This window comes from Zea mays, chromosome 9, assembly GCF_902167145.1.
Source record: "Zea mays cultivar B73 chromosome 9, Zm-B73-REFERENCE-NAM-5.0, whole genome shotgun sequence".
NCBI lineage: Eukaryota > Viridiplantae > Streptophyta > Magnoliopsida > Poales > Poaceae > Zea > Zea mays.
Window position 1 is genome coordinate 32278748 of NC_050104.1, and position 18623 is coordinate 32297370.

At 45.8% G+C, this 18623-nt stretch overlaps 1 non-coding gene and 1 pseudogene across 1 annotated transcript; one reads left to right on the top strand and one right to left on the bottom strand.

Annotated features, from left to right (window-relative positions):
* Positions 1-9769: 9769 nt before the first annotated feature.
* Positions 9770-16588, top strand: LOC103639868 (E2F transcription factor-like E2FE; annotated as a pseudogene).
* Positions 12723-12861, bottom strand: LOC111590192 (small nucleolar RNA Z247). The gene has a single exon (XR_004852905.1). It is a non-coding gene; the product is annotated as a small nucleolar RNA Z247 (small nucleolar RNA).
* Positions 16589-18623: the final 2035 nt, after the last annotated feature.

The following is an 18623-nucleotide window of genomic DNA, read 5'->3' on the forward strand; positions in this document are numbered from 1 at the left end:
TAACATATACTGTAATGATGAAGGTTCGTCCTTCACAACCTTCGTCTGAAGATCATTATATCCTAAGGGAAATAATGCTTTGAAGGACGAAGGGCTTTAACCTTTAATATTTTGTGTTTCCTTGTTCTTAGTTCATAGCATTTGAGAACAAGTCCCCAACAAGCACGGCCGCACACGACCTAGCGCGAATGACGCGCGAACCAGCACACAACCATGAGCATAACACGCGCGAACATCGCACCGACAGTGCGACGACGCATGATACTCACTAACAGATAACACGATTATACTAAACAACTTTTAAATAAATAAAAAGTAGTTAAGTTAATATTAGCTATGTTAATGGTTATTATAAAAGCGCAATTTGATTGCTAGACATTTAACCTAATTGGAAAATTAATCTAATAAATATTAGTCGAGCAAACCTTAAGTTAATTATTTAAAATATTGAAAGTTCCCTATGCCCAGGAACAGGATCTGGATGTCGCCTAGAGGGAGGGTGAATAGGCGAATAATAATTATCAGTTTAAAGCTGGAAATTCTTACTCTACTCGAAGGCTGGATCGCAGTGGAATGAAAGACCCTTCGAGTAGGTTGCGGCGGAATTGAAGTTCCTGTCTTAAAATACCCCGCACTTCTAAGACAACTTGTACCACATATAAATATATAAGTGGAAGTTTAAACAACAAATAAGATAGAGAAACAGCACACAACACAGAGCAGAGCACACAGACACAGGGATTTATCCCAAGATTCGGCCAAGCCTAAAATGCTTGCCTAGTCCTCGTTGGAGTTAGCCACACCTTGGCTTGGAGTCTATTTCAACTCCTTCCTCCGTTTGCTCAAATCTGTCAGTGCGACAGATAGAGCCTTCCACTATGTTGATATCATTACAATGATGATGTGGCTGCTTACAATCTTCTCGACAGCACTCCGGCAGAGTAACAATGCACTCAAGATATTGCTCTAGCTCTCAGCAGCACTTCCCCTCTCTCTAAAGGCTTATAACTTCGCCTCTACACAAACTAGAGAGATACACAAGAGAGGGAGAGAGAGAATTGATCCAAATGATGTATGAACTTGTTGGCTGCTCTTGTGTCCTTGTTTGAGGTGCCTAGGGGTCCCTTTTATAGCCTCAAAGAGCCTAGGAGCCGTTGGAGCTTCATTTGGAAGCTCCCAGCCTTCCCTGGTTGCGGGTGCACCGAACTGTCTGGTAGCACCGAACAGTGAACAGTAATAGATCTGATTGACAGCTTCCTTCTCTAGAACAGCTAGCCGTTGGTGCACCGGACAGGTTACTATTCACTGACCTGTGCACCGGACACAGCTACTATTCACTGTCCTGTGCACCGGACACAGCTACTATTCACTGTCCTTTGCACCGGACAGCTACTATTCACTATCCTGTGCACCAGCCAACAGCACACTAAGTGTTTTTTCCTCTGTTCTTTCTCCGTTTGACTTCAACTTTTGGGAGGATTTTCCTGAGACTTAAACAAACACATTTAGAGTATAATCCAATTGATTTAGTCCTAGAAACTTACATCTTTCTTGTTCTTCTCCTAGCTTTTCTGTTTCTCCTCCAGCAGAGCTCAGAATGGTACTTTCTCTACAAAAAGAGTTAGAGAGCAAACCAAAGCACCAAACTTGTAGTAAGAGGTGTATGCAACATGGTTGAACACTCAAACCTTACATACTTAACCTTTTTCATCGTTTTACCCAATTTGGCATGTTTGAGGTCGATGTTGGACTCTAAACCATTAAGTCAACTTGACTTGATCTAGATTGACATATCTGAGCTCCAACTCCCTTGTTCATTTCTCGAGCTTGATCTTGAGCATTATGACTTACACCACATAATTGTAGATGTTGCCTCATTGGTTGTAAGTCATGTCCTTATGTAGTGATCCTTGATGCACCATAACTCTTCTTAACTCGATCAACCTTGACTTTGCAAGTCTTCTTCTTCACCCCTGGCTTTGGGTTCCTAGTCTCCTTGACCTTCTCCCGTGCACTTGGTACCTCGAAGCTCTTCTTGCCTCCATCCTTGGCTTGATCGGTTGTCTCTGAGTTACGCACATCGAGTCTTACTTAAGCAATGTCCATCTTACTTGTGATGTCCATTATCTATAGATGATCTAGTATTTGGACCATCACACTTGTTCACTTGTGTTGAACCCTGTAAGCTTTGCATTAAGCTACTGTTCAACACTTAGCACACTTGTTAGTCCTTTAATTGGGTTGTTATGTAAACACCAAAACCCACAAGAGAGCTTTCAAATATGTGACATGACAAATTAACGTTATTAACACGAGTGATTATGAGCGAAAACAATTTATTATCACGAGCAGAAGCCGCGCGACCCACGTGATCGACACGCGAGATACGCGTTAACGACACGTGGCAAGGCAAGCGACACGTGGCAAGGCAAGCGACACGTGTACATGGCACACGCGACTCACGCAAATGATGTGTGACAACGCGTGCGAACAGCACGGGCGACATGCCAGAAATATTAAATAGATGTTGTGTTTATACTGAATAAGTATTGATTCAAAAACGTTTGAGCTGACATTAATCACATTAACGTATATTTATAAAGCATAAATTAAAACTATAGATTTGTTTATCACTATTTTAATAACCAACCAGGTAAATAATTAATCACTTAAATACACAAAGCATGTATCATGACAAAATAATATTTTTAACGTGGAGACGACACTCCTACGAAGGTAACGCAACAGGAACAGAATAAATCGGACCGCTACACAAAAGTTAACATGTATTTGATAAACTGTGTATTAATATGATGTGGCACAACACGATTCGACAGAGCTAAACCCTTAGACGGCATGGAGGCAATATTTTTATTGGATGAGCGCATGCATGGAATCGTGGAGGCTATCGTGCATGTGCTTGGGGCCAACCGCATGCAGTATCCTTTTTTCTCTCCTAGACGCACTCAGGTTCTCGATTTTTGCTGCATGCAGCCAGGAACGTAGAGGGGCATGGGTGGTTCCCTTCCTAGACGCATGTATGAACAAATCTGGCACGCGCGAAGCCATGTAGGGCAGGGCTCGACGGCGGCCAGGCTGCGCGAAGAGCGCGGTGGCAAAGTAGCACGCAGAACAGGAAGCGAAGGGCTACAGGCGTGTGACCATGGCTGCACGCTGGCTGCGGCAAGGCACACCAGGGGCCACTCAGCGCCTCGGCCACGATGGAGCAGGGCGGGCGCAGTACGGTAGCAGCGGCCATGGTGGCTCACACGGCCGGCGAAGCACGTGGGACACGAAGCAAGTGACGTGTGCAGGGGAAAACGGCTCCCTGGCCATGTCCGCCATGGGCTGTGCGAGGAAGAAGATCCCCGAGGGGGAGGAAAGAAGCGACGGGGAGGATGCTCACCTCAGAGCTCAACGGAGATGGCACGGGCGCGCGGCAAGGCGGTGCATGGGGCGACGTGCAGGGGCCGACGAGCAGGCTACCATGGACACTCGGATGCCATGGGTGAGCCTCGCCGGTCGGACGCCTGTGATGGCGCTCTGGGCGCGCCGCGCACACACGAGCACGGAGGCGAGGCGGGTGTTTGGCGAGGGGAAAGAGGGGGAGTGGTACGAGACATGGGCGAGCGTGTGGCGAGGTGGGGAGAGAAGAATGGGGGAGTTTAGGCTCTTGGGTGGATTTTTGCGTTGTGGGCTGCGTAGGAGCGGACAGGTGGTTGGGGAAGAGGAATAGTAGACAACTGTGGCACTGACCGGTCGGCCCGGGGCAGTGGCGGACTGGCGGTGGCTGGGTTGACAGCACCCATGCGGCCAGGGTTAGGTGCGTGCGCACCTACGGGGAAGTGACGGGTGGGTCGTGGGAGGAGGGAAACGGCGTGTGGGCTGCTAGGAGCGAGGGGGTGGGGTGGCTAGGTGGGCCGTGAGGGGCAGGCCGCGGGGACGAGGTGGGCCGAGGCGCAAGCGCACTGGGTGGGCCGGGAGGCATGGGCCGGCTGGAAGGGAGGGTCTTGGGCCGTAAGGCAAGGAGGGGCTGGGCTTTTTTCTATTTCTTTCCTATTTCTTTATCTTTTGTTCTTTTCTATTTTCTCCACCATTTCAAATTGAACTCCTTATTAAACGCATGCTCCACAGAATCGCCCATCCAAGAAAAAAAGTGTGTTCCGGCATGATGCAAAGGATTAGAGCACCTCTAAGGTTTTATTTTACTATGCTTACACACTTACACATCGATACAGAACAAAATACTTCTCCACTATTTAGCCAAAAGAAAAGAAAAGTAAGGTAAAGAGAGGGTAACACCCAAATTAGGTGGATATTTAGAAAAGAAATTTTATACCCCCAAATTCAAGGTGTTACACTAATGCACCAGCGTACTTTATGAACTTGATGAATAAAGTATTCATGGAATACCCCGACCAGTTTGTGGTGGTATTCATTGACGACACACTAGTATACTCTTAGAATGAAGAAGCCCATGAAGATCATCTGAGATTGGTTCTCCAGAAGCTTCGCGACAATCAGTTGTATGCGAAATTTTCGAAGTGTGATTTTTGGCTAAAGGAAGTCGCTTTCCTAAGTCACATTATCACCAATGGAGGAATCAAAGTAGACCCTGGTAAAATAAGTGAAATACTAAATTGGAAACAACCCACCGATATGTCCAAGATTAGGAGTTTCTTGGATTAGCAGGATACTATAGAAGATTTATCGAAGGCTTCTCCAAAATAGTGAAACTCCTTACTTCACTATTGGAGAAAGGTAAAGAGTTCAAGTGGGATGAAGCATGTCAGAAATGTTTCGAGGAATTAAAGGAAAGGCTAACCTGTGCACCAATGTTAATTATGCCTGATATTCATAAAGGATTTGATGTGTATTGCGATGCATCACATCTAGGACTTGGATGTGTACTAATGCAAGAAGGAAAAGTGATTGCCTATGCTTCAAGGCAGTTACGGAAACATGAAAAGAATTACCCTACACATGACTTAGAATTAGCAGCCGTATTATAAGCTTTGAAGATTTGGAGGCACTACATGATTGGAAACAAGTGTAAAATCTTCATAGATCATAAAAGCTTGAAATACATTTTCACGCAGAAAGAACTCAACTTAAGACAGAGAAGATGGCTTGAGTTAATAAAGGACTACGATTTGGAAATACATTATCACCCAGGAAAAGCAAATGTAGTGGCAGATGCTTTGAGCCATAAAAGTCAAGTGAACAACATCACTACCCATTTGATGGCACAGGAATTGTGCTCGGGGATGGAACAACTCAATCTTGGAATGCTCAATAATATGGAAGCAATAGTTATGGAAGTTGAATCTACTTTGGAAGAAGAGATTCGTAAAGGACAAGAGTCTGATGAGAAAATCAAAGAAATTAAGATACAAATTAGTTTGGGAAAAGCCCCAGATTTCACAGAAGATGACCAAGGCACGATATGGTTTAAAAAGAGAATATGTGTACCAGAAATCGAGCACCTACGCCAACTTATCTTAAGAGAAGCCCATGATTCAGCTTATTCTATTCACCCTGGAAGTACTAAGATGTACCAGGATCTTAAGGAAAAAGTATTGGTGGTACGGTTTGAAAAGAGATGTGGCTACTCATGTTGCACTATGTGACGTGTGTCAACGAGTTAAAGCCGAACATCAAAGGCTAGCAGGATTGCTACAACCTCTTAGAGTACCGAAATGGAAATGGGAAGAAATCAGTATGGATTTCATAGTTGGACTACCCCATACTCGGGATGGGTATGATTCAATATGGGTTATAGTGGACAGGTTGACTAAAGTAGCACACTTTATACCTGTGAAGACAACTTACTCACGAGCCCAGTTAGTAGAGTTATATATGTCAAGAATTGTTTGTCTGCATGGAGTACCAAAGAAGATTGTATCGGATCGAGGAACCCAATTTACCTCGCGCTTTTGGAAAAGACTACATGAGTCTATGGATACCAAACTAAACTTTAGTTCAGCTTATCATCCGCAAACGGATGGGCAAACGGAAAGAACAAACCAAGTGATTGAAGATATGCTAAGAGCTTGCGCTCTAAAGCATGGTAGAAGTTGGGATAGAAGTTTGCCTTATGCAGAATTCTCGTATAACAATAGTTACCAGGCAAGTCTAAAAATGGCACCGTTTGAAGCACTGTATGGACGAAAGTGTAGAACACCACTTTATTGGAATCAGACCGGAGAAATTCAAATATTTGGTCCAGAAATTCACCAAGAAGCAGAAAAGCAAGTACAGATTATCAAAGAGAATTTGAAGACAACATAGTCGAGACAGAAAAGTTATGCTGACAATAGAAGAAGAGAGTTAATATTCGAAGTAGGAGACTTCATATACCTTAAAGTTTCACCGTGAGAGGCATGAAAAGATTTAAGGTTAAGGGTAAACTATCTCCTTGCTACATTGGCCCATTCAAGATTTTGGAAAGAAAAGGTGAAGTAGCATACCGGTTAGAGCTACCCGATAGTTTGTTAGATGTGCATGACGTATTTCATGTGTCACAACTTAAGAAATGCTTAAGAGTACCGGAGAAACAATTACCTATGGAAGAACTCAATGTTAAGGAGGATCTGACTTATTCGGAGTACCCCATCAGAATTTTGGAAACATCTCGCAGAATTACACGGAGTAAAGTTATCAACATGTGCAAAGTTCAGCGTGTGGGGGACAGATATCCCCAGAGTCCACTAGAAGGCAAGAAGGCCTCGCGAGAGGCTTTGGGCCTGTTATCTCGCAGGGCCATCTCTTCGTGTGCCAGGGGAGGACCACTGGCGGAATGGGTCGACATGGGAAAGAAGCAGATTCGGGCCCGAATAGCCTGTCAGATTCGAGCGCTATCCATAGCGTTCGTCCGACTTTCCCACGTGCAACGCCCTTGAACATCAGAACAGATTAGAGATAAGTCGTCAGGATTAAAGGAAGATAAGTTCAGTCGGTTCACTATTATTTAGGTATACATCATCACATACGCATGTAGTGCTCCACAGTCGAGTATATAAGGCCTAGGGGGTACCCCTTCATTTCGATCATCCATCTACTCATCCCATTAGCTATTCTCCACACTGGAGACCTCTCTTGTAACCGACCACATAAAGATCCACACCAGGAAGAAGGGTATTACGCCTCTCCAAGCGGCCCGAACCTATAGAAAATTGTCTATCGTCTCTCGTGCATCCCGCACGAGCCATTGAGTTACAGCCAACAACATCGTCCTACCCAAAAGCATCACGAGGGGTAACCATGGGTGTGCGGTCGGACTCCAAACACCGATAGCTAGCGCGCCAGGTAGGGAGTGTGTCGTTGACCCAAGCTAGCTCAATGGCCGTCACTTCCCAGTGCAAGATCGCTCTTCGCCCTGGATCCGTATTCTGCTTCGGGACCATCTCGTCCGTGGCAGATGAGAAAGGAATCCTGCACCGCATAGCAGATCCACCAGAGAAGAAGCTTTCCTTGGAAATCCCTAAGAAAGCCGGCACAAGACAACGGACAGTGCAACCTCCTGCGCCTCGGGCGAAGACTACTTCTTGCAAGTTGAGAATCGGGAATTTACCCGCCCAAAGAACTCCGCTGCCCACTTCACCCACAAAGGAGTGGACACGGATTACGAGGAAGAAAGAAGCGAGCGTTCCTCGAAAGGGGACAGAGCTCCGCCAAGTTATCTTTCTGGTACCTTCGCCCTCAAAGGAGGACGGAAAGGAACTCACCATCACGACAACTCCTTTCTACCCCGACATCCTCTTCATCGGAGGAAGATTGGAATCGTCACCCATCTCCGACGATGAACCGACCATGCAGGGGGAAGAGCCTCCCAGCGAGAAGCTCAGCGACGAAGGAACAGACGTCGGAATATTCGGCGACATCACAAGGCTGGAGAGCGGGACCCAGCACAGCCCGTATCTCAGAATGAAGTTTCAGAAATAGGAGAAACCCCCGATGAGCGAGCATACCGAGAAAGGCGGAATTCTCGCCGCCATGATCGCCGACAAGCTCAGGACCGAGATCGAGAACAAGCCGAGCAGGGCGCAAGGATACGCCGAGAGAATCCTCTCTTTGCTCGAAACTTGAACCCTGACTTCGCTCGTGTAATGAACACGCCGAGCGAAGTCGGAGGAGTGCTGGCCCAGATAGATGATGGCCTCCCGCGAACTCCGGATGCTGAAGGCTATCGACGGCTGCTTACTCAGGTAGCTAACCACCTTCTGCCTATTGCTCATCCCTCGAACGACCTATGACACACCATCAACAGTCGGCGGGACGCACGGAGCTCCATCAACGCTTCACGCGACCGATGGCACAAAAACGAGATAAGGCGCCGGGAAGAGTATGACCGGGACCACGGCGTCCCAGCTCGAAGCCACACCACCCGAGTTGAGTCAGCTGCGGCTTCAACTAGTGGGCCGATTTGGGGACGGTCGAGACGACGCATCACCGACTCCCCTCCCAGGACCGACACCATGAACACCGACAAGAAGACACATGTGGAGTATCCGCACTTACTCTGCGTTTTCGAGCCATCCAATGGCCCCCTAACTTCAAAGTCTCCAACGTCGACAAGTACAAGCCTAAGCAGTACCGAGGGGGCTGGTTGGCCGTCTACACGACCGCCGTCGGGGCAACAGAAGACGTGATGACAACATACTTGCCCATCGTCCTTGGGCAAGATGCGCTGTAGTGGCTACGACATCTGCCACGACACTGCATCGATGATTGGAGCGACTTCAGTCGGTGTTTCATTGCCAACTTCCAGTCCCTCTCTAACAAGCCGGTGTAGCCATGGGACCTCAAATCCATCAGGCGCCAGGGGATGAAACACTTTGGTCGTACCTCAAAAGGTTTCAAACCATGAGAAATCGGATCCCCGAAGTCACTGAGGCAACGGTGATTGAAGATTTCTACTGGGGATCCAATGACTTGGCTTTCGTCCGAGCTATACTGCAAAAAGCGGCGACCACCTCCGAACAGCTATTTCGAGAAGCAGACCACTACATCACCGCTGACGAGGCCCAGGACCTCATCGGAGGAATGAAGCATGCACCGCTGGCGCCACAACGTGACGCAAACCAGCAACCCGATAGGCGCTGGGAGAAAAGGCCACGTGAGGAGGTGCATGCCGCCGGACCACCCATCGCTCGAGCCCGAGGAGCACCCACGGGGGCGAGCGAACACTAGACAACATCATCGACGCCTAGTGCCCGTACCACAAGGACATGTGCCACACCCTATGGAAGTGCAGGGACTTCAAGCACTCCATCGGACACGGCCGATCGTTCCAGCCTTTACCACCTCCCCCACCACGAGGAGGGCCTGGCGAGCCCAGGCAGCCTCAACAACTAGAAGGGGGAGGGGTGGAGCATTCCCGCGTGTTGACAGGGAGGTCAACGTCATCTTCGGAGGACACAGGTCACAGGAGAACATAAGGCAGCAAAATCTCAATGACCGGCAGGTCCTGGCGGCAACCACCAATGCCCCAACTCCTTATCGGTGGTTAGAGCATGCAATAACCTTCAGTCGAGCAGATCAATGGCTCAACTTTGACCACCCCAGCAAGTACCCGCTCCTCGTTGATCCGGTGATCCGAGAGAGCAGGGTAGAGAAAGTACTAGTGGATGGGGGAAGTAGCATTAACGTTACCTTCCCCCGGACACTCCTGGCCTTAGGGGTTGCACTCAAAGACCTCACCGAGTCAGATACTCCTTTCTTCGGCATTGTGCCGACTGAAGGAGAGTACCCACTCGAGCACATCTACATGCCTGTCACCTTTGGGACTCCAGAGAACAACAGAACCGAGTTCCGGAGGTTCAAGGTGGCGCGTTTCGACTACGGGTACAACACCATCATTGACAGACTGGGACTGGCAAAGTTCATGGCCATTCCGCACTATTCATACATGATATTGAAGATGTCGGGACCTCAAGGAATCATCACCGTGCGTGTTGACTTCCAAGGTGCCGCGGAATGCTTTCGGGGAGCCATCCAGGCAGCTCTTACTGCTAGACCCTCGACTACTTCCTCCGTGCAGGCGGACACAAAACCTGAGGAAGACCTCGCAATACCCACAAACGAAGCTCAAGCTGTGACCTCTATACGGCCGACTGAGGAGACTAAAAGGATCAACCTGGGATTCGCCGATGAGCGCAAAACTGCCATCTTCAGTTCTAGCCTTGACGACAAATAGGAAAGCGCGCTCATCCGGTACCTGCAAGATAACCGAGACGTATTCACATGGCAACCTGCGGATATGCCGAGAGTCCCGAGAGAACTGACCGAGCACAAATTGAAGGTATATCCTCAAGCAAGGCCGATTCGACAGAAGCTGCGTCGTTTCACGCCTAATAAAAGAGAAGCTATCCGCGCCGAGTTAGCCCGCTTAGTGACTACAGGGTTCATTAGGGAGGTACTGCATCCCGAGTGGCTAGCAAATCCTGTTCTCGTACTAGGGCAAGAAACTCTATGGGCAATCCCAAGTTGTTGGAAGAAAGGGTTGAGCCCTTGATACTCTCCCCCCAGTCAGTTCACATGGAGATAATCTTCTTGTTAAAACGCCGCTCTACAAGATTCTAGAAATTGCGAAAAACTTGGATGACATCAGATTTCTTCTTCAAAAGATCTATCCATGTGTATTTGGTGTGGTCGTCAATAAAACTAACATAGTAATTATGTCGACCAGCTGAAGAGGGTGTTGGGTCCCATACATCTAAGAACACCAATTGAAAAGGCACATTGGATACTTTATTAGATATAGGATAAGACAACTGATGGCTCTTAGCCATTTGACAAGAACCACATACGGACTGACTGTCTTTATCACTAATGAAAGGAAGATCATTATCTCTAATGACTCGATGAACTATGGGAAAAGTGGGATGCCCTGGCCTAATATGCCACTTGGATGAAGTCAGCTTTTTTGCACTATAGGCTTGTCGTGCAGTAGATGTCCATGACGACCGGTACGTGAGGGGGTACAATTCACTAGTGCATATACCTCGATAGAGGGTCTGCCTCATTTCCTTGTCCTTTATAAGAAAGAAATTTGGATGAAATTCAAGGAAAATATGTTATCATAAATTAACCGATGAATAGAGATTAAATTCTTATGGGCAGAAGGGACATGAAGAATTTTATCAAGATGGATGTCGTGAACAGGGGTATGAAAAATTGAACTGCCAATGTTACTAATTCTCATACTGCACTACTTGCGGTGTGAACTTGATCATGCCCATTGTAGTGCTCACGAACAATCATCTTTTCAAGATTGCTGGTGATGCGATCTGATGCTCCACTATCGACATACCAATTTGTATCTACTCCATAACTAGTAGTAGTTGCACCAGCTACCTTGGGGTTTTGTTGTTGTTCATCTTCATCATATCTGTACCAGTATGGGGAGCCCTCATGACCAATCTTCTTGCATATCTGACATGTTGGTTTAGATTGTTGGCCTCCTTGCTTTGAGAAGGTGGAATTTCGTGCAAAATTCCGTGGAGGGCCTTCACGCCCACGGCCTCTATTACGGAGACCACAACGACTTCTGCCTCTCCCTCGTCCACAAGCCCGAATTTTTTTCATTTTGGCCCTTCCTTGGAAAAAATCACGTTTAGACCCCAAAAAATTTTAATGTCATTTTTGGACCCTTTGCTCGGCGCCATAGGCTATGGCGCCGAGGTAACACAGCTCGGCGCCATAGCCTATGGCGCCGAGGTACGTGCTGCGCTGGCACAAACGGACGTCGTGGCACCGACGTGGCACCGAGCTCGCCGCCATAGATCTTGGCGCCGAGCTCTGTTGTGTACACAAAGTCTATCTAGATCAGTTGGTAGAGCGCAAGGCTCTTAATCTTGTGGTCGTGGGTTCCAAGCCCCACGGTGGGCGTTTAATTTTTTTTGTCTTTGTCACTGATTTGTTTTTTTTGTCCAGATTTTTCGTTTATGTCGCTGATTTGTCCGTTCAGATTTATTTCTCATCCAGATTTTTTTGTTTTTGTGACTGATTTGTTTATTCGTCCATATATTTTTTTGTTTATCCCGCGAGCACAGCGGTTGTGTGCCACAGTGGCCGCGAGCTGTCAACTTTCTCCCTTGTTAGGTATCACCTAGTGGAGTAATTATGCAGTAAATTCTAAAATATATCATGAGCAAACAAGGGAGAAAGTTGACAGCTTGCGGCCACTGTGGCACACAGCTACTGTGCTCGCGGGATAAACAAAAAATATATGGACGAATAAACAAATCAGTCACAAAAACAAAAAAAACTGGATGGGAAATAAATCTGGACGAACAAATCAGCGATATAAACGAAAAATCTGGACAACAAAAAACAAATCAGTGACAAAGACGAAAAAATATTAAAACAACCACCATGGGGCTCGAACCCTCGACCACAAGGTTAAGAGCCTTGCGCTCTACCAACTAAGCTAGATAGACTTTGTGTACACAACTGAGCTCGACGCCAAGATATATGGCGCCGAGCTCGGTGCCACGTCGGCGCCACGACGTTCGTTTGTGCCAGCGCAGCACGTACCTTGGCGCCATAGTCTATGGCACCGAGCAAAGGGTCCAAAAATGACATTAAAATTTTTTAGGGTCTAAACGTGATTTTTTCCAAGGAAGGGCTAAAATAAAAAAACGGTCCATGAGCAGCGGAAATTGCTGAGGACTGGAACTAATCACCACCATAATTTTCTTGATACATCTCCATGCGTGTATCATAAGCCAACAATTGTGCATATATTTCACTCAGAGATGGTGTATCAGTTCGTCCAAGGACAGATGACACAAACGAATTGTAATTTAAATCAAGGCCATTTAGAATGTACTGAATTAGTTCATCATCATCAATAATCTTACTGGCTGCAGCTAGTTCATCTTTAATTGCTGTCATCTTGGAGAAATAGGTCGCCATGGACGGAGATCCCTTCTTGAGGTTGGAGAGTTGCATCTTCTTAAACACCTCTCACACCTCGACATATGATTCAAGAGTGGCGACTTGCGTCAGTACATCTTTCGACACCGAGTTGAGCACACAGCTCAGTAATTACTGGTCCTTTGCTAGCAATGCATCATACTCCGAGTTGGAAATCAGGATCTTCTTTCCTTCTTGGTTTACTTCAATCTCCTTTGGTGGCTCTAGAGTTTTTCCAGTCAGGATGCCTAGATATTGAGCACCTCGAATCGCTGGAAGGACTTATGCTTTCTAGAGAAGGAAATTATCCCTCGTGAGTTTCTTCGAGACTACAGGTCCTATGTTTGCTGGCGTGAGGCCTCATGAGGAAGCCATCGATGGATTTGAGAGTGGTAGATGTGCTTTCGGAAGAAGTAGCTCTGATTACCATGAAAGAATGGGAACGTGATTGCCTAACTTGGCTCATTATGAGTACATGTTATATAGCAATGTTTAATCATGATATGTTCGTGCTAGTTTGGACCAATCATGATTAATCGTCCAAGTTATTCGACTAATTGGGATTAATCACCCTAGTTGGTCAGCTAGAACGACCAGCATGTCGTCCGACTTGAAAACATTATTATATAGTGGCCAAAAGCCTGAAGATATACATAGGAGTTGCGATCTATGCACTTAGTCTGTTACATAGGATTTCCTAATCTATCTCTATGGCGCATAGGTCTCAACAGACTCTTGATATCTAAATAAACTCAAGCATCTATATCTCTTATCATTTAACACAATTTCCTTCTTGGAATGCGATTTCACATTTTGTGCATTTGAACCGTGATGTGCTATCCTGCTTTAATAATTTTTCTGGGGTGTTGGGAAACCTCTTGCATATTCTTGTGCGGAGAGCCAAAAATCGGTATACATGGCTCGAATTCGAGGGAGTCCCCACTGCGCAGAAAGAACTCAAGGTTTGGATTCGATTCTGCAGTAACGAGTCCCACCCATCTTAGCTTCCATTGCCAACCTCATTACCCACAATTTGTCCTTTTTTAATCATATTTGCTTTGATCAGGAGAGGAAGTTAAGGGAGATGTCCGGATCACCAGTGTTACGCCAACAGAGGACTCCTCTACTACCAACGTTAGTTTTCTCCAACTGATTTGGTTGACATTAATCTTGTTAGAAAATACCTACTGTTGGTGTATCAATTTCTTCGGGTTTTGTGATTTCAAAGTTATCAGATGACGAGGATGATGAAAAATTGGGTGATGCTGATGAAGATGCTGAGAGCGAGAAGCTCAACCAGTGTGTTGACAATATGTCTGATAAACCTGACACACCCAGCTACCGCCTTAGATCTGGTATAGTGGTTTAGTTATGTTCTTGTTTTACCTGGAGCCTTCTAGCGTTTATGTCGTGTGTTCACTTAAAGTTTTGGAGCTGTATTCTTAGATCATCGGAAGGAGAAGTCCCTTGGGCTCCTCACTCAGCATTTTCTCAAGCTCTTCCTCACCATGGAGGTGAGAGGAATGAATTCACCCTATATGGTTCAGGTTATTTTTCTTTCGCACTTAATTGTAATGGAGCTTGTCTTTCATGCAGGTAGAGACAATCTCACTTGACGAAGCTGCAAGACTTCTCCTTGGAGAGGGACATGCAGAGAGCAACATGAGAAGTTAGTACATGCATTCCTTTTGTTTAGTTCCATGCTTGTTGTTAAATGCCTTTCCTATCCAAATAGAACACACAATGATTCTAATGTTCGCGAAGCAGCCAAAGTTCGTCGATTGTATGACATTGCCAATGTGTTGTCTTCTTTGAACTTCATTGAGAAGGTAGGTTATCAATTGCATACTATTTCAAATGAATGGAAATGATATTTTTGGCTGTTGGCTGCTGAACATCGTTTCTTCTAACGTTTGTTTCAGACGCAGCAAGTAGACACAAGAAAACCTGTGTTCCGGTGGCTAGGCCAGGCAAAGCGAAAGCAAGAGAACAATGCTGCAGTTGCTCTACCTCCATTCAGGAAGGCAATTCCCAATAAGAGGGCATTTGGGACTGATCTTACAAACATTGACAATAAGCAAGCCAAGTTAGACTTGGTAGCAGAGAACAAAATCAACCTCATGCAGGGTGCTAGCAACATGGTGAAGACTTTTGACAGGCAGTTGGGGCAAGGGAAAGGAGTGACTTTATTTATGGGCCCTTTGTCACACCCGGTTTTGGAAGGCAAACCGAATGTGAACCTTGTACGTGGCAGGATCAGGAACTCACGTACACAGTGATTACATAATTGGACATCATCACACATTGCTTAAAGTAAATAGCGGAAATATACTTTTATTGCATCAAGATGTCCAAGACATCCACAAAGTCTATAACATAGTCATTAACATCATCAAAGTGCGGAAATACGAAACATAGTAGATAAGACCTACACAGGCAGCTGACTGGGGGTTTGCCACTAAGATAACTAGAACTCATCATAGTCCTGGAACTCCTCAAAGTCCTCCATGTTGCCAGCATCTCCTCCTGAGCACTGAGTACAGTCGAGACAACCTGGGGTGGGCTGGTTTGTAAAGCAAGGGTGAGTACACATCAACGTACTCAGCAAATGTCCCGTTTGGCTAAAGTGCACTGGCTGTATGTGGAGTTAAGGTTAAGCAGGTGCTTTTAGTTGGTCAAGTATTTATTACTATTAGTAGAGCCAAGTTTTAGTAATAAACCCAGTTATTACCCAAATGTACTCCATCCAAGAGGAAATACCAAAGATCATAATTATACCATCATCATTAATCACCATCATAAAAGTAACCAAAGTTCTTCTAATCAAAGAGGATCCCAAGGCCGTTCTTAACCATGAGCACGACTGATATATCAGTTTCTAACACTCTGCAAAGGTCGCACACTTTACCCACAAGTCGTGATTCACATTCTGCCCGGAGAGAGCTAATCTCCATTGACCACTACCTAGGTGGCCTAGTAGGGTATCACTATGTAACCTTTACAAAGATTTCCCAGAGGACATATCCGCTCGTTAGGTTTCTTGTAATACCCAAAATTGTAAAACATAATATAAGAGTGGCTCTTCTTGATTGTTTGGCCATCCAATCCTCATTTCATGGGGATAATAATATTTAAGGAAATTAAATAAGGCACCTCCATAAATATGCATCATATTAGAGTTTTGATTGGTTGTGCATTTGACAATCAAATAATAATAATAAAAATATACTAATTGAGTTTAGAATTCGAAGTTAACCCAAAAGTACAATTTAGGAAATTGGGATTCAGCCCTAAATTTAAATTCAGATTTGAAAATAAGAAAGAGAGAAATATTTTGAAATACAAAACAAAAACTTATAAAATTCAAACTATGTTCAAACTGAACATTTAAGGACAAGATAAATGTGCCATAAAAACTTGAATTGGAATTAAATCCTTGGACTTGGAATTTAAAACTAAAAAGAAAAATAAATAGAGAAAAAGAAAAGAAGAAGGAAAAGCTTACCGGGCCTGTGATAAGGAATTCGACCCATGAATGCTCCACTCTGCGTCAGCCCAACGGTTGGGTGGCGCCGACAGGTGGGCTGCTCTGGTCAGCCGCACGCCCGCACACGCCACCGACGTGTGGGACCACCTGGTCAGGCGCGCCCTCACGCGCTCGCGCTGAGTATGACACGTAGGGTCCGCTAGTCCATGAGAACAAGTAAACGACGCCGACGCGTGGGACCCACGATACAGCCTCTCCCTCGCACTAGCCACTTCCGCGCGGGCCATCTTCGTCAGCTCCTCCATCCTTCTCGGCTTCGAGTTGGAAATGGAATCGCACGCACTCACCGCGCGTGGTTACAACCGTCGCCCCACCTTCCTCTCCAACTCGACATTCGGACCCAGCTCGCTCGGGATTACAAAAGGGATCGTGCACCGCTTTCTTTCCCCCGTGTGCAACCACTCTGACTCACGCAATAGACCACCGCCGACAAGAATCAGAGACCAGGGGAGAGAGTGCCGCCGCCACCGTGAATACGCGACCTGGTCGTCGCTTTCGCCTCGGTTGGCGGTCGGGGCCTTCGTTGGGGCATTCCGGTGCTTGTGGTGCCCTCGGCGGGCGCGATTCGTTGACTGCAGGGAAGGAATTTCTCGTCGTCGTGCACACTCCACCGTGGACCCACCATTCTCCGTGGCCAGCGACCTCTGCCACTCCCAGTCCCTGGTAAGGCCTCTGATCGGATTCTATAACCTCCTAGCGTCATGTAGAGTCGTTCGAATGAGAGTCTTAGGTCCTCACACGCTAGATAATTGCGCACGACAATGGCGCCGCCGTCGGATCCTGGGGGCGTCCTCGCCGCCGGTGATAGGAAGTGAGAAGAATGCCTCTACCCGTGGATCCATGAATGGACGACTGTGATTTGGTGAAGGGATACCCATTCGATCAAAAGGGATCACGGCTGTCCGATTCGAATCTGGCGCTCGGGACTCAATCCAGTTGTTTTAAATCCGATGCGTCCATCTCGGGTCGGGTGGTCGGGATCACGTACCGATTCGCCGGATATCCGATCTAATATGTACCGCCTATTTCTAATCCAGCGGCCGAAATCAAAACATACCCCTTCGGCCAGCCCTTTTTGGAAAAGAGTCCCTGGAGAAGTCCTAAACCAACCCGTCGTCCACGCTGTGCTAGCTCTAAGTCTTGGGAAGTTTTACACCAGAGCCCCTGCACTCTCTATATATTATGCGCCAAGTCCAGGAAATAAGAAAATTAGGGAAAAAATGAAATAGAAATTCATTTTTGATGCAAAAATAATTATTAGAACTCGTTTAATTCCTAGAAAATTCATATTAAGCCCAAAAGAGTCCATTCTAGTTCCTATAATTTTGTAAGATTATTGTTTATCGTTTGGTTCACATATTTGTAATGTAATGGGTAACTAATAACGTTAAACCATGTTTGTTTAAGCTTACTCGTAATCAGATACCACACTAGGAATTGATACTAGCCTATTCAAATTTATTATCGTTGGTACTCAAGCGTGAATCATTATCGTTGCCATTTACGTTACATTTCGTGAACCAAACAACACCTACACAGTGATGCGAACACTGAACTCCAATTTCAATTGTTGGATCCATTATGCGTCGCTTAGAATGCTATTTCAAGACATGACGCACATTTATGATGTGTTTGTTTTTCATGAAACCTCGGCAACCGAAGTATATATCTTTCGTACAGATAATGTAACTTGATCAGGCAGGAATTTAGGCTTGAGCCCATAGGTGAGGGGCAAGTTGATCAGTTACCTCAATATCCAGGACGCATGGGTTGAGGTGGATTGAGATGTAAATTAGTTTAATTTACACCCTAATCTCCTTCAATTCATATGTATTGGGGTGAATACTAGAATATCCAAACATAGCCGAAGTGGAAACACGAACACCTTGACTAGCGCCATCTCTAGAACTTAGATGAGAGCCACATTCGATGGTATTAGTAAAAACCTATCGCAAGTTGTAACTAAATCAACAATCTTCTGAATTAACAACGCAAAAAACTATATATAAAATATTAAGAGATCAATCTAAGGTGTCATTTGGTTCACATATTTGTAATGTAATGGGTAACTGATAAGGTTAAACCATGTTTGTTTAAGTCTAACCGTAATCAGATACCACATTAGGAATTGATACCAGGCTATTCAAACTTATTA